The following is a 14,333-nucleotide window of genomic DNA, read 5'->3' as shown; positions in this document are numbered from 1 at the left end:
CTCCAAATGTTCACAATCACAAATATAAGGCGGCACAGGAGAAACTGACCAGTCACACAAATCAGCTTTGTACTGGGAGTGAAATCACTCATAGTGGATAATAGGGGCCTGCCACACATAAGTGCCAGTGCCATTTTGTAAAATAAACCTCACATGCAGCTAATATTCATCCGTGGTAACCTTTGGCAACTGGCGTGATGTTGGTAAGCACCCGTTTGGCCGTCATTAACCAGCTGGAAGTGACTAGAGCCCTTTCTGCTTCCCACCACATGATTGGAGGCAACCCCCAGTAACCTAACGCAGGGGCCAATTATAGATAATTTAAGACTTAAGCAATTTGGACAGATTTCTGGAAATTACTGTAGAGGTCTTGTTGCTGTCGCCGAACAGAAATGAGAGTGGGATATTTTGACAGGTTTTTACCACAAACCAGTTCTCGGATACACAAAGGCAGAGGTTACACGGTGCCTAATATCCATGTGTTGATTGGGGCTCAAGTCAGGGGGTTAAGCAAGGTCTAGTTAGCCGTGTTCTGAATTACCACAGAGAAGGTTAAGCAAAACAACAGGCCTCCATCCCACCTGTCCACCAATTACTGCTACATAAACACGATGCTCGGTCTGCTGCATGCACACGCATAAGATAAATTTGCCTAGGTGGTCGGACTTCCCCAATTAAGGAATCTGACAACTTGAGACTGAAAAATGCTCCGTTTGAGCCAAATATCATAAAACCCCGGAGCGGTGACCAGTCTGGGCACGCTGTGGAGACTCAACCGCTAGTGACATTAATCATTACAGCTATATTTCATGGTGAAGTTGTTAACTACGTAAAAGACATATTTTTGCAAAGCAGAGAACTGGAAGCAAGGGAAGAAAAAGCAGAATTCTCTTTCTTCTAGTGCTCATCTCTCCCTCTGAAGCCGGACCCTTTCCCCTGCTGTCTTTGGCCTCTGTGACCCGGCTGTGTTAACAGGTGGATGCACCCGTGTTTGCCGCCCGTCTCTTGGTGTTTGCCCACGATGGTCGGACAGGAAGCTGGCCAGACTGCGGTCAGCCTGAGCCAGCGCTCAAACCTTTCGGCTAAGTGTGAGGAAGACTCGGTGACATCACTGTTGTGGGGATAGTCTTCAGACGAATATGGCCAGAGGGAGGAGGCTTGCTGAGAATCTATTTCTGGCTCTGCTTATATACACACACACACACACACACCATCTTCAATAAGAGACACTTCTTCTATCTAAATATATGATTAAAAGCGTGTAATACCTGGGAGAGAGAGAACTAAAGTATTAGTATTCAGTAACTATGCCAAACTACCTGCTTCTGGGTTCTGTGGACAGAGGAAATCTTTGTTTCCTGCTGCATATGGGTCAAACTAACATTAAAAACAGATCCCATTGCGGTATCTCCCCCTGATGTTTTGTTAAACCATGCAGACTGAACCCGGTCTGATATTCTCGCTGCCTGGTCCAGGTCTGTATGAGGGACTTGCTGTTCTGTGGACCACAAACATCCAAGAAACGGTCACTTCTCATTACAACCGCGATGGTCATTTATTCCAGCCACGGTGTTACATGTGTGAATGCATGTAATTGTGTGTGGTCTTATTCACCTCACACATATGTGCCCCCAACCCCCCAACCCCGCTACCACTTCGCCCAGAGACACAATTAAGAGCCGTGGCCGGAAAGCAGGACCGAGCGGGTGGACGCTGACACGAGACAGACTCGCCGGGGCAGTTCCTTTCCTTCCTCGTCTCCGAAGGCCACTTGGCCCCGATGCAGACGGCCCCGAGATGTCAGGCCCGAGCAAAAGGGCAATCTGTCTCCTCACAGTCTGCTGACTGCAGGACCCGGAGCAATCCCAACTCGTAGCATCCCTCTGCTTGCTTTGCACTGAGCCGTGCAGGCTCCAACACAGGGAAGTAGGAAGGCCTGATCATTCACAGCGGTTGAGGTGGTCTGTGCGTAGAACTCATGGGACACTGCCACTGATAAATTTCACCACTATGGGCCAGGTTTCCTTGAGAGGCGGTGAGAAAAGTGCTCCTCTCAAAGTCACTGCAGGCCTGGGAGCTGCATGCTGAGTAATTACCAACAGATGCTTCTTCTTCTGTCTTTAGTTCTACGTCCAAATTGGAAACATAAGTCCATTGTTAGACTTAATAACGGGAATATATGTTTCACTGATTAATAATCCAACTCCATATTATTCTGAGCCACGGAGTTATCATATAAAATTAATTTGAGCTGTCAATAACTGTGACATCTTCCTTCTCATTGTGAGATCTAAAGAAAACAACAGTTCCCGCTGACATTAAAAAATGACAACCGGTGTCCTCTGTCAACAAACTGAGACAAATCACCTCTTAAATGTCTATTCCCGAGTCCCTGGGGTCGAATGACAGTCCTGACTACATATAAAGAGCTATATTTAGGAGAGTGTCTTGTATTGCCTCTAGCACCATATTAACCCCTGACCTCTAACTACGCACTAAGCTCCTGGTGGTTTACAGCTGGGACAGCTACTCTACGCACTGAGTCTGGTGATCATTTATCTGTCGGACAGTCTGAATACATGCACATTCACACGAGCCAAGGAAGGGATGCTCTATTAACAGATGAGCGGGTTGAAGCTGATTTATTTAGTTTTTAGCAACCAATGCATCGTGAGGGCATAGACTGGATTTTCAAGTGACGTCTCACAAACGCCCCCCGATTCAGATGGTTAACGGGTGGATTTCACCATCCTCCTTCCACCCTCAAAATTGACGTGACAGTTTCGGAGGCCCTCTGTTTTCCAGCTCGGAGTGTGTACTCAGAACAAACAGATTTGCTACTTAGAGATGCGAGTGCGTGAGAGTGCCGCGTCTCATTGGGTTTTGGAGGGTGCCACGATCAGCGCTCTGAGCCTCTCTGATACGGGGGGGTCAAGTGTTTGTTTAGCCTTCACCTTTGATGTAGTGAGCAAGTCACACTAGCCTTTTACCCAACATGCAATAATGTGCAGGTCTAGGTTAAATACAATTATAAAGCAATGTGCGGTACATTTAAATTTTCCATCGTGAAAAACGATCGTTAATTCCCAAAATACCAACATTTCCAATACGTCTTTATTGCTACGAGTGTCTAATTGGTTGCCGGTGTTTGACACCCAGGTGACAGGTGTTTGTATTTCCCTTCCTGAAACCCACGGTAGGTTTATTTAGGTTTTCACACGCAGGCTCCATCCACAACGCCTGCTCCATCCTACGGAGCAGGAGGAAGGCATCAGTCGTGTGACTCACGTTTGGAGGCGGGGCAGCCCGGGCCGCAGCTGAGGTCCTGGATGTAACTTAGCTCCTGGCCTCCCTAACCCCCAGCTGTAAAATGACACAACTCCACAAGTAGCTCCTCAGCAGCCATCAAACCCCCAAGTGCCTGTTAAAGCTCACTGGCTCCCCCCCTCACCTCCCGCCCCCCCCTCCCTTGTCTTATAAAACCATGGAGCCATAAAACCGCTGCAGGGCTCGTACTGACTTTCTGTGACTCCTCTGTGTCGCGACTGGACAGCTCATACATTAAGATGTTTTATGATAATATTTTGAACTTGATCGCTTCAATTGGAAAGTTAGGAATAATCTGCTGGATCAGAGGTCAGAACTCGGACGGTGGAATTCTCCAAAAGTAGATGCTTAGTCCCGCTATATGCAATATACATAAGTAGAAGAATATTAACAATCCAGCAATAATATATGTCGAAAACCTATCAGAGACGTTGTGTTTAATATGTGTCCATCAGCTGAACTGAATGTGACTGAGCACTTTTACGTTCACCGGCTTCCAGGGCCTGACATGAAGAACACATCACCAGCCTGAGAAGCAGTGCTGAGGAGTTGGCTCCCGGTCCAAGCCCCGCCCCCTCCCTCTCAGCATTCTCACTCCACCCTTCTCCTTTGCCACAACTCCTGTCCAGGGGCTGAACCACGAAAAAGAAAAAATCCAAGTCTTGGCAGCTGCTTTTCGTCCTATTTAAGGGGTGAAATAGAAAAAACTATTGGCGAGGTTCAAACCGCAAGTGACAAGGATGACAAGAACACGATGTTGTTTTCAGGCAAATCATTTCACTGGAAGCCGGGTGCAGGATCTACTCAGGAAGGCTGCCAGAAGAAAAACAATAAAATAACATATAATGTTCAATTGCAAGCTATTAGTTCTACAACGGCATCCTACAGGTTTTATGCTGTGTAAAATTATGCATATTTAAAACGCTAAATATGCAAACGGTTTTACACGGGGAAAGCTGCTGAGTTTTGCATCTTACACAGCTTCATGGAAACAATTACTTCCTGGCAAACGCGTACTTGTTGGCAGATCTCTTCCCGAGTGTGTGTGCGCCGGTGCACGTTCGCATGTGTGTAGTTCCACTTGAGCACAAAGAGAATAATTGCCACTGAAACGTCACTAGGTTTTCATTTGACAAGTGTGCTGTGCATCAGCCAAGCAACAACTGGACGCAGACTGGGAAACGACTGCCAAGCGCATGCATTACAACTCAAACCTCTTCGCTCGGGGACGCTTGCAAGGCTGAAAATTAGCTGAGAGAGTGGTGTAAAAGTTGCAAAGGCGGGAGCGTCTCATTGTCTGCCACTCCATGCTGATTCCACAAAACACAGCTCAGTAATTCAAATTAAGGAAGCGGCCACACGCAATAATGGCACGTGATGTTTGAGAGAACAGAGGCGATGGTCGGTGTTAAAAACCTGCGCAAATACAAATAAAAACGACCCTAGAAATAAAGCTAAAGGTTATAGTCACCCCAAGGAAGCGTAAAATCCTAATAAAATAAAGTTCTTTAATGCATGAAGATGTAATAAATATCCCTTTCAGTGTTTTTACTGGACATATTAACTTCACAAGTGGCTGCTATGACCACATCCATACACACCTCCTTATGCAGTGGCCTTTCTTTGTGCTTTTAATGATTCAAGCATGAGGGATGAGAACAACACTCGGAATTTATGGTAATGATAAAAAGCAAGCGGCAATTGTGGAAAGATGGAAAAAAGAAAAGGAGGAGAGGATCACATCACGGCACGAGCAGATAAAATAAATAACATTCGGCATAAAATGTCAAACAAATCAGCTCCCAGTGAAATTATTTCAAGGATACTTGTGTTTAAATGTCAAACTTAACAACAGTACCTAAGGAAACACGGGCGTGCACCTAAATCCAAGGCTGATGATGTTATACATTATTAAAGTCTGTGAATCTGTGAGTGGAAAAATTAAGAGTATTACATTCTTCTACTTATTTTGCAATCACATCTCAGGTCGTGGAAAAAGTGTGTTGTACATATAGATCATTCAATTTAAAGTTCACACCGGTGGCCTCCAGCTTTGACACACACCTGGCGGCGCGGAATATTCCTCATGTTTTCTCGTCTGCACCACGCCGTCTGCAACTGGGCGAGGAATACTAAAAGGGCGTCCTCAGATGAACTCTGACCTGGTTCCTGAAACCTAGAGTGGAGGGCCTCTCTATTCTGCATGTTTAATGAGAGCGGCTGACAAAGTGAATCTAAGTGTCTGCGGAGGGAAGGAACGCGAGGCTGGCGGAGTGGGTGCGGGCGGGTTAGGAAAAGAAATTAGCTACCGGGGGCCTGTTCTCTGTTGGCTTTAAGTGAATCTGATTGGCTGGAGAGGGATGTAATTGCGTTCAATCAAGTCAACAACAGCGGTGAGCATTTACTCCTTCCCGTGCTCGATAAAAGAAGTTAACCCTGTCAGCAAGTGGTGGAAATACACCTTGCGTTTAAAAGTGGGACCTTGTGTGAGTGAGAGAAACAACATAAGCCGAGTATCCTGAGGAATGATGTTGATATTGGTTAATTCAGCCGATCCGGATTCACATCCAATCCCAAAACTCAGTGCTGATGTATACAGTGTGTCTTGGGCTGCTATAAATAGTGAGTAAATATATATTGTTTTTTTATTATTACTATTGTTTTTCTTATGTGTGGTGTATTAATTGTGTTTTTATGTTTCTATGTTCATTGTATGCACCAATAACCAGAGCAAATTCCAGGTAGGTGTAAACCTACTTGGCAATAAATACTTTCTGATTCAGATTTTCTGTCTGAACTCAAAAGAGCCTGAGAGAAAATGACATGCTCCTAACCCAAACCGGATAGTCCTACTACCAGATAAACAGCCAAGCCAACGCCGAACCAAAATATAATTCTGTTAGCGTGCCCTTTAGGTGTCATAGTGGATGCTAAGGATGTAAGGGATGGACTGGTGGACAGATGTGTAGCATTTAGCATTCAAGCAGAAGACAAGAGTTAGCTTAGCCTCACAGACATGTATTATTCTCTTTCTTTTTAACTTTTAAAACTACAATTTATACGCTTGGCAAATCGTCATCCATACTTCTTTGTTCAAGTTTGACCTATTGAATAACTAATGTAAGAAAAGCTTAATATAGACATTACAGAAGCACTAACTTTTGGTTTGGTATCTTCACATCCAATCATTAGCTAATCTGGCAATGGTGTTGGCTTGTTCACAACATGTACGATTGTTTCTTTCTTTACTCGACATTTTACGTGATAAGTTTATATCCAATGCTAATGTAATACAACTGATGGCAAGTGCTGTAAAAATAAAAGTGTTTTAAAACACGTTATTTTACCTTAAAGTTGTTGGTTATTTTGACTTTAACAACATTTTATCCTTAACTTATTTCCTTGAATATTTTCCCCAACGCTGCAGTTGTGCAGATATTGTGCAAACACAGATTTTTTTAAACATTGGCATTGCAAAGTGCTGTCGTTGAATCTCATCCAGAGTTCTGCAGAATCGTAAAGTTTCAGGTTTCTGGTATGGTGACAGATGTTGCCACTCCTTCGTCCAACTAGGTTTAGTCTAATCACCCAGGCTGGTCTTTGCCATTCACAGATTGCTTAATCAGTGTATGGATGCATTGCTTTCAAACTTAACATGCATGTTTTCTTGGCAGCAAAGTCCCAACGGTCTGTCTTCAGGCATCAGAGTACAAGTGCAGCGGTAACTTCACTGACCCGTCTCAGCCAGGCAGCCTGTGCACACACATCTGTTGCTGGTTTGAGGAATATTGTACTCTTTCATAAGCAATCCCACACATTTTGCAAAGGATAAGCAATAATTGGTGAGACAACTGTAAAATGGTGATCAGTTGCCGAGCGTTATAGGAACCTTATGACGGCGCGATAGACCGCGAGTGTTTGTCCGGCCTGCTGATGTTTGGCCGAGCGAGCGGCTGCGAGGTTTCGTCGGCTGGATTTACCCCCGAGGGAACGGAGTCCGAGGCCGACAGCTCTCAGGAGATGGGGGGTGGAGGGAGAACAGGAAAGAGGTGGTGCATGAGCGTTGGAAGCAGGGCTCGTTTTTATGAGTTTGATTTGGAAAGGACACTCCATCACTTGTATGGTGACGCTGGCTGAATGAAAAAACAGGAACGGAATGGGGCCGATGCACAATCCAACAAAATAGGGAGGAGAAATGAAGACTCTGGCGATGATGCTGATGATTATGATGATGATGATGATGATGATGATGATGATTAGGCTTCCTTTGGCTAATGTGACTGCTTCAGGCTGCCTCACTAATCAAAGTCTTGATTTTATGGTGGGCTCAGTAGAGTAAACTTCATGGCTGCTGTCCGCTCTCTTCTCGTTCACCTCATCCTTGTTCTGTCCTCCTGCTTTATTTCCCCTGTTCTTGGCGCAGACAGCTGGCACAGACAGGGACGGGCATTTCTCTTAATTACTGACTTCTGTGGATCCAGCAAAGACAAAGTCAATTTCACACACCAACTATGGGCCATAGATAACCAAAGTCACGACATTTGGTTTGAATATCAAACCAAATATGAACAAAACTGCTCGAATGAAACGATAGACTGAGCATTTTCCTGTGTAACACATTGACCAGGATAATTTTGGGGCTATATTTATATTTATATACATGTGATGAGTTGCAAGTCCAGTTTAATTTATAACATAAATGTATGGCATATCTCTAAAGCCAACATGAATTATATCATAAAACCTAATGCACGTCCAAGCCAGACAAAAAACGAGGCGAAATTCAAATACAATGCAAAAGTTTGACCACATTTCTTACCTCCCTACAATGAAATACATGAAGAGAGAGATGTTCCAATACAGAACATGTTTTACTTAAAAGCAACTGAGCAAACTATCGATTAAAACTTAAGCTGCTAAAAATAAAACTGGTTCCGTGTCCTGAAAGAGCCCATCATATAATTTGCAGTATCTATGATGGCAACTTTCTCTGTGATTACCCAGATGACAGAAACAGAGAAATAGGCTGGCTGTCATCTGGGATGGCTGCAGAGGGATGAGATCATTATTATGTCATTTGTGCTGACTCTCCTGACGTGTGAAAGACGGCATCGCCCACACTGGTAACCTGCAGATCAGCCAAACCTCAGCGATTAGAGAAAAAGCACCAAGATCCACCACATCTGTCCCAGCCTGCAACTTCCAGCCTCCAAGCAGACAAACCTCTCAGCGGACGATTAACACTACAAAGTCCTCCAATAGGATTTGAACCTGTTATTATTGAATGTAATGAAGGTCTGATTTCATAAAACTCACTCGTGAAGAGAAAAACCATTAGCGCAGGAGAGTGTATTTTCTGTAGCGCACTAAACAGGACTTGATGGAATCCAGATTTACTCCAGGATGCCGGGCAAGTACAGCTGGGGGATTACATTAACCTTTAGTTGATTAATATTCATAAGCAGCCTGTGTTATGGAAACAAAATAGTTGCCATAACAAACATATTTAATCAATGTAGCGTAAACGTGAATTAATGTTGTTTGCATTTCCTGACAGAAACCTGGAGGCATAACATTTTACATCGCTAAAATACATTAGGTAACGTCTTGACGCTGGATGCATTAGTCAGATGATGAATGTCAAAACAAACTGAGCAAACCCTAAAACGTTACCCAGAATAGATCAGTGTCCACTGGTTATTTTCGGGAGCTAGTAATGGTGGAAGAAATATTTATTTTCGTAAAAACAATGTGGCAGAGTGGGACTGAGCCCACGCAGAATTACCTGTAATCGTTTGTGTCAATAAGAAATGTATATAGAACCCCAGAGCGCCGGGAGGTTGGGGAAGTGGAGTCAGTTTTCAGAAGTGATAAAAATCAGCTGGCGCCTGTTGAGGAGGTGGCTGTGTATGTCCTGTCACCACCAAGGACAAAGAGTCTACCCAGTCACGCCTGAAACTGGGATTTCCACATTAATGCTCTCTTATATTCTGGCTCCCGACGTAGAAAGTAGTCCGAAGGTAAATCAGAGTCTATAAAGTACGTTGGGTATTTAAGCTTGAATCTTATTTCAATTCAAAGTACGCCTGGAAATCTACAAAAAAGCAATAACTTCTCTTTAGGACTCAAATGCCACCTCAAGGCCAGATGACAGTCCTCATAAAGATGATTCTGATATGATACTTAAATTGTCTGTCTTCAGCTCCAGTAACATAACAATGATTCTGAACTTCTCCCCCCTCCGGATCAAGTTCTCTTTCATTTTTCCATGTTGTTGTTTTTCCTCGCCATTAGCCGACACCTTCACCTGTAAACTCGAGCCTCCGGAGGGAATCGCTCGCTCCTTGTATTGCACCCTCTCCCTCCGCTGGCTTCTGATCTTCAGGCCGGTGAGGAACATTCAGACTTGCTCCTGTTCCACGCACGACTTTAAGTGGTGCCCCAAGAGACCCGGATTGTGCTTACTGACAAAACGTTGCACACACACACACACACCCCCGACATGCTCACCATCCCGGCTTTATTCTTCACTGCTCCTTCTGGCGGCTCTGCTCTCTCAAAGGCCTCGCGTGGCCAAAGACACCCGTTATTAGAGTTAGGCCTCAGTGAGCGACTTCAACCGGGGCTGAGGTGCGCTGAAGCCACAGTTTCAGGTCACAGGAGTGCACTGAGGTGTAGGTGCAGTGTAACTCTAGATGTTTAATTACAGAGTGTGCGATACAGAGGGTCACAGCTTCCTGATAACCCGTTTGGTGAGTCAGAGGCTGTGTGTCGCCCAGACGGGGCGTAGGATGTGAGAAACGGGACAAAACCTCAGCTATGCATCTTTCTGAACTTCCTATAGATTCAAAGTAACAGCCGCCAACAGTATACAGTGAAAAATCCAGTCTGAAATATGACACATGGATGGTTTGCCCACAGTCGGAGCTCAAAGTCTCTGTTATGTGGTTTGAATCACGTGATTTAGATTCATAAAATCCATTTTGTGTCAATGTAGGAGGCGACCTAAAGGCTTTTCTATGACATATATACGTCCTGTCATCATGGTTCAAGTCACCTGAAAGTACAGCACCATGTTCTATTCTGCAGGCACATTTAAGACACTGTTGCACAACTTTGTAAAACGTTAACACCAACTAGATTAGTGCAATTTGTGCTCAATGATATTCCAGAAAAACCCACTCTGTAACTTGCAGTGAACTCCCCAGTCTGGTGCCTGGACACAGCGAGCTACAGATAACAGGACGGCACTGAGCTCTGCAGCAAATCTAATAAACCAGTTCCAGTTTTTTTATTCCCACCACGAACGGTAACCAAGCTGCTTGAATATTGGATCTCAGGAAATAGTGCAGGACAATTTCCTCCGAGCGTAACATTAGAACGCACGAGCCTGGCTCCTGGAGGTTTGGGGCCACCACCGCTGGGCCGCTCCAATTAGATGGAGCTTCCCCGCTGTGTCTGAGCCAGCCTGGACACAGGAGCACCCGAAAAGGAGCTGGAGCAGGAGATGCAGGAAGGAGAGAGGGGAGACACACGCGGACCCCGAGCGCTGTGTTATGCTTGGCAACCATTTCACCCAACGTCTCTCCCTGTCTTCACTTCTGGCCCCTGATCGGGCCGCAAAGTGATCGTCAGACAGCGAAAAGGGAGGAAAAAAAGAAAAGATGAAAACATGGAAGGTGGTTGAGGCCGAGGAGAAAGCCACTATTATGGTGAATGACTGTTACCTCAGGTTTAAAGACTAGCTTTATGTATTTACTGCTATTTAAATGTTCGTTGTTTTAACTGATCAAAGATTTCGATAAACCACCTTAAAATGTGTCTGGGTGGAGTTTTTTTATTCAGAAATATTCTATTTATATTCTCATAACATTTTATTTATTATTGTGCATTAAATGTTTAAATAATGGTACTGTAGGCTTTAAACTGTCCCAATAGTTTTAATCAATGAAAAAAAACAATATTTCACATTTTCAAAAATATGTCTTGCTCTGACTGTTGTTTTTATATATGATATATAGGCCTAAATAATATCCATTCATCTATTTGCTATAACTTGCTCAATGAGTAGACAGGCTCCAGAGGGTTTAAGCTGCATATGTACATTTGCTTTTTGGTCAAACATTAATTCTCACACACATTCAGATCAATGGAAGAAGTTAAAGTTTATTTTTCTTCTTCTACTTGGAAATTAAATCAGTGATAATGGACAAAGCACCACTGATCCTAAAATAGGCTTCAACAAAAAGTCTGAATTCATTTTAATAAAGATAAAAAAATCTTTTCATACAGTGTAGTGTCACTCAATGCAGTTTGTTGACCTTCTCTTTTCCCCTTCGCCCTGATAGAGGATTTATCCAGAATAGCCTTGGCTCTCTCCATTGTAACAAGACACTGTTTTAAAGCCCTTGAAGTATGCCATTGTTCATGTCACCCCTGCCCTTTCTGAAAGTATTAATCCCATTGCCACGGTCTAATGCTGAAATCCCCAGTAGAAACACCTAAGAGGACTGGATCTGCCTGACCACACAAGGTATTCCTGTTTCCCCCCCGCAACAAGTGATATCAAAGGTTCAACTGTGGTCGCTGCCGAGCGCCGAGGAGGAAGTACATCTGCAGGCTGTCCGCTTGTGGCCATTCAGCACAGGTTCGGGCCATTGGCATCCGATGCAGGTGCTATCCTCTGGAAGGTGATTAGATATCATCACTCTTTCATTAACTCTGTGTTTCTGGTATCACGGTGACTGTGGGGAATGAATGGCCCTTTTCATGGGTCAACCCGACAAATGAGCCGCGCTGAAAGGCCCAGGTTAAGGTGGGAGGATAATGAAACAGGAGAAAAGCAGGGAGATAAGTCTGGCAGAAGAAGAAGAAAAAGAAAAGACACCTAAGACATCAGGGATTTGTAGAATTATGCCAAAGTAGGTGGATGTTTTCTAAATATGTCTGGTCTGATTTTGTCGATTAAACCTGTTCTGGCTTTAATATGACAGAGGAGAATTGTCGTGAGCTAAAAATAAACAAATGTCAACAATAGCAGCCGAGGTGAGGAAACGCGTCGATGTTTATTTTTAGGTTGTGAAACCGCAGGCGACAACAATAGCCTCATTTTTTACCTGATGCTCGAAACAGGTACGGAGGCGGGAGGAGGGTTGAATGTTCCATTACGTGTGGACCAGACCCCGGGTGAATACAGCCTCTTTGTGAAGGGTGTCTCTGTGTGCAGGCAGAGGTGCCGTGCACGCTGACATCACCCCAGAGCTGGGGATGTGACTTTGTTTCATGTGTAGTGGTGCCAGGGAGCAGCCAGTACCGTCGAGCCAGCCTGAGTCAGCGCTACACGCTCCAGACACGAATGTGCAAGAATCCATGACGGAAGAGAGTTTCACAGCTTAAACACAGAGTATCTGCTGAAAACAACCTGAGCTTCGAGACTGTGGAGGAAGAAAAACAACTGGAAACTGGGATGATTGTTTTTATCAGAAAGAAGTACATGTTTAAATATGGGTTTTAGAGTGTTAATGGTAAATCAGAACAACACTGGTGACAAACAATATTAAGGGAGATATTTATTGGCATTTATTAAGAGATCTGGAAGAAAAAGCTCTGTTCTGTTGGAACTGTATGTTTGAAAATAAAATGAAATAAAATTAAAAACTTCAAGACTAATTTTAACAATATCTAAATATCTTCTTCAGCAGCATTTTAAACAGAAAAAGAAAGACAAGTTAAGAGAAAAGTCGAAATTTAGTTATCTTTACCATTGGTTGTGTTTTCGTCTTTTTTTGGTTTGTTTAGTAGCAGGATTTACACTAAATCTACCACATATTCTAAAGACATATTGTGGAGGGGTGGGGAACAACCCAAAGAAGGTCCCATTAAATTCTGATGCTGATCCTTATCAGGGGGGCGGGTCCAGAAGTATTTAATTCTTATGCATTTTTCCCCATTTTCTTTGATTTCATGCACGAGAAGGGAATCACACATGTTTAGAAAACTGATATTTATCTGTGTGCGTGTGAAATGTGGTGCAGATGCAAATAAAAGTCTGGATCCAGGGAACATAAATGTGGTTTCACAAGGAGGAATGTGAGTACTAGTTTAGTTTTTTCTTGTTTTTTGGGTCAACATACCTCATTGGTTTATAATTTTTCGATAAAAATCTTTGCAATGTTTATCTGCTGTCTGATAGGTGTCAAATGATGCATGTCATAGTGAGTGAAGCTGCAGTGAGAGAGTGTGATGACCTGAGTCAGGGTTTAGCTTTAAGCCTCTAAATGTCTCTCTCTCTGTTAAAAATAAATCGTCGAGTGGAAGTTTTGTAAGATCAGTGTATTTTCCTCTGCTGCTTCGTACCCGTCACCTGTTCTCTGTGGAGAGGATCCTCGATGAAGACGAGAGCGCAGTATCGGCCTCTGCCGGGTTATGTCATTCCATTTTGTCAGCACTTTGACAATGAGCCATTGTCATTCGGGCGTAATTACAGCTCAGGCCTTATTAGTGGAAATGCAGGAGAGTGACCTGCTGGGATCTCACCCTGCTTTTGATACTATTTCATTGTCTTTTAAACGGACTCTGAGGTCACATCACCTGAAGGCATGGGAGGGAGCTTGTAGTCACTCAGCAGAGTTCAATATGAGAGCTTTTTCAGGTGATCTGTCAGAAAGGTGGGGGGGATATTTGGATTCTGTTCAATGCCAGTGGCTTTTCAAGGTTTCAACAGGGGGGGAGAAAGTTCTCAGTGAGGTAAAAGTTTGTACTCAAGTAAAAGTACCACATCAAATGTTCTTCTTGAGCAAAGCAAGAAAGGAAATACTCACTTTTAAACATACTTTAAGTATTAAAAGTACCTTCTGAGTGTATCCTATATATTCCCAATACTTCACTGGTCTACTACGTCATTGACTTTGCCTACTGTCTATTTAGATTACTTCAAAAATAGTACAGTCGTTGATATATCTCTCTTTAATACTGCCATGGATGGTAGTATGCCTAGATTCAGCCTT

The sequence above is a fragment of the Limanda limanda genome, chromosome 17 (assembly GCF_963576545.1).
Source record: "Limanda limanda chromosome 17, fLimLim1.1, whole genome shotgun sequence".
NCBI classification, from domain to species: domain Eukaryota; kingdom Metazoa; phylum Chordata; class Actinopteri; order Pleuronectiformes; family Pleuronectidae; genus Limanda; species Limanda limanda.
This window is presented reverse-complemented; position numbering follows the sequence as displayed.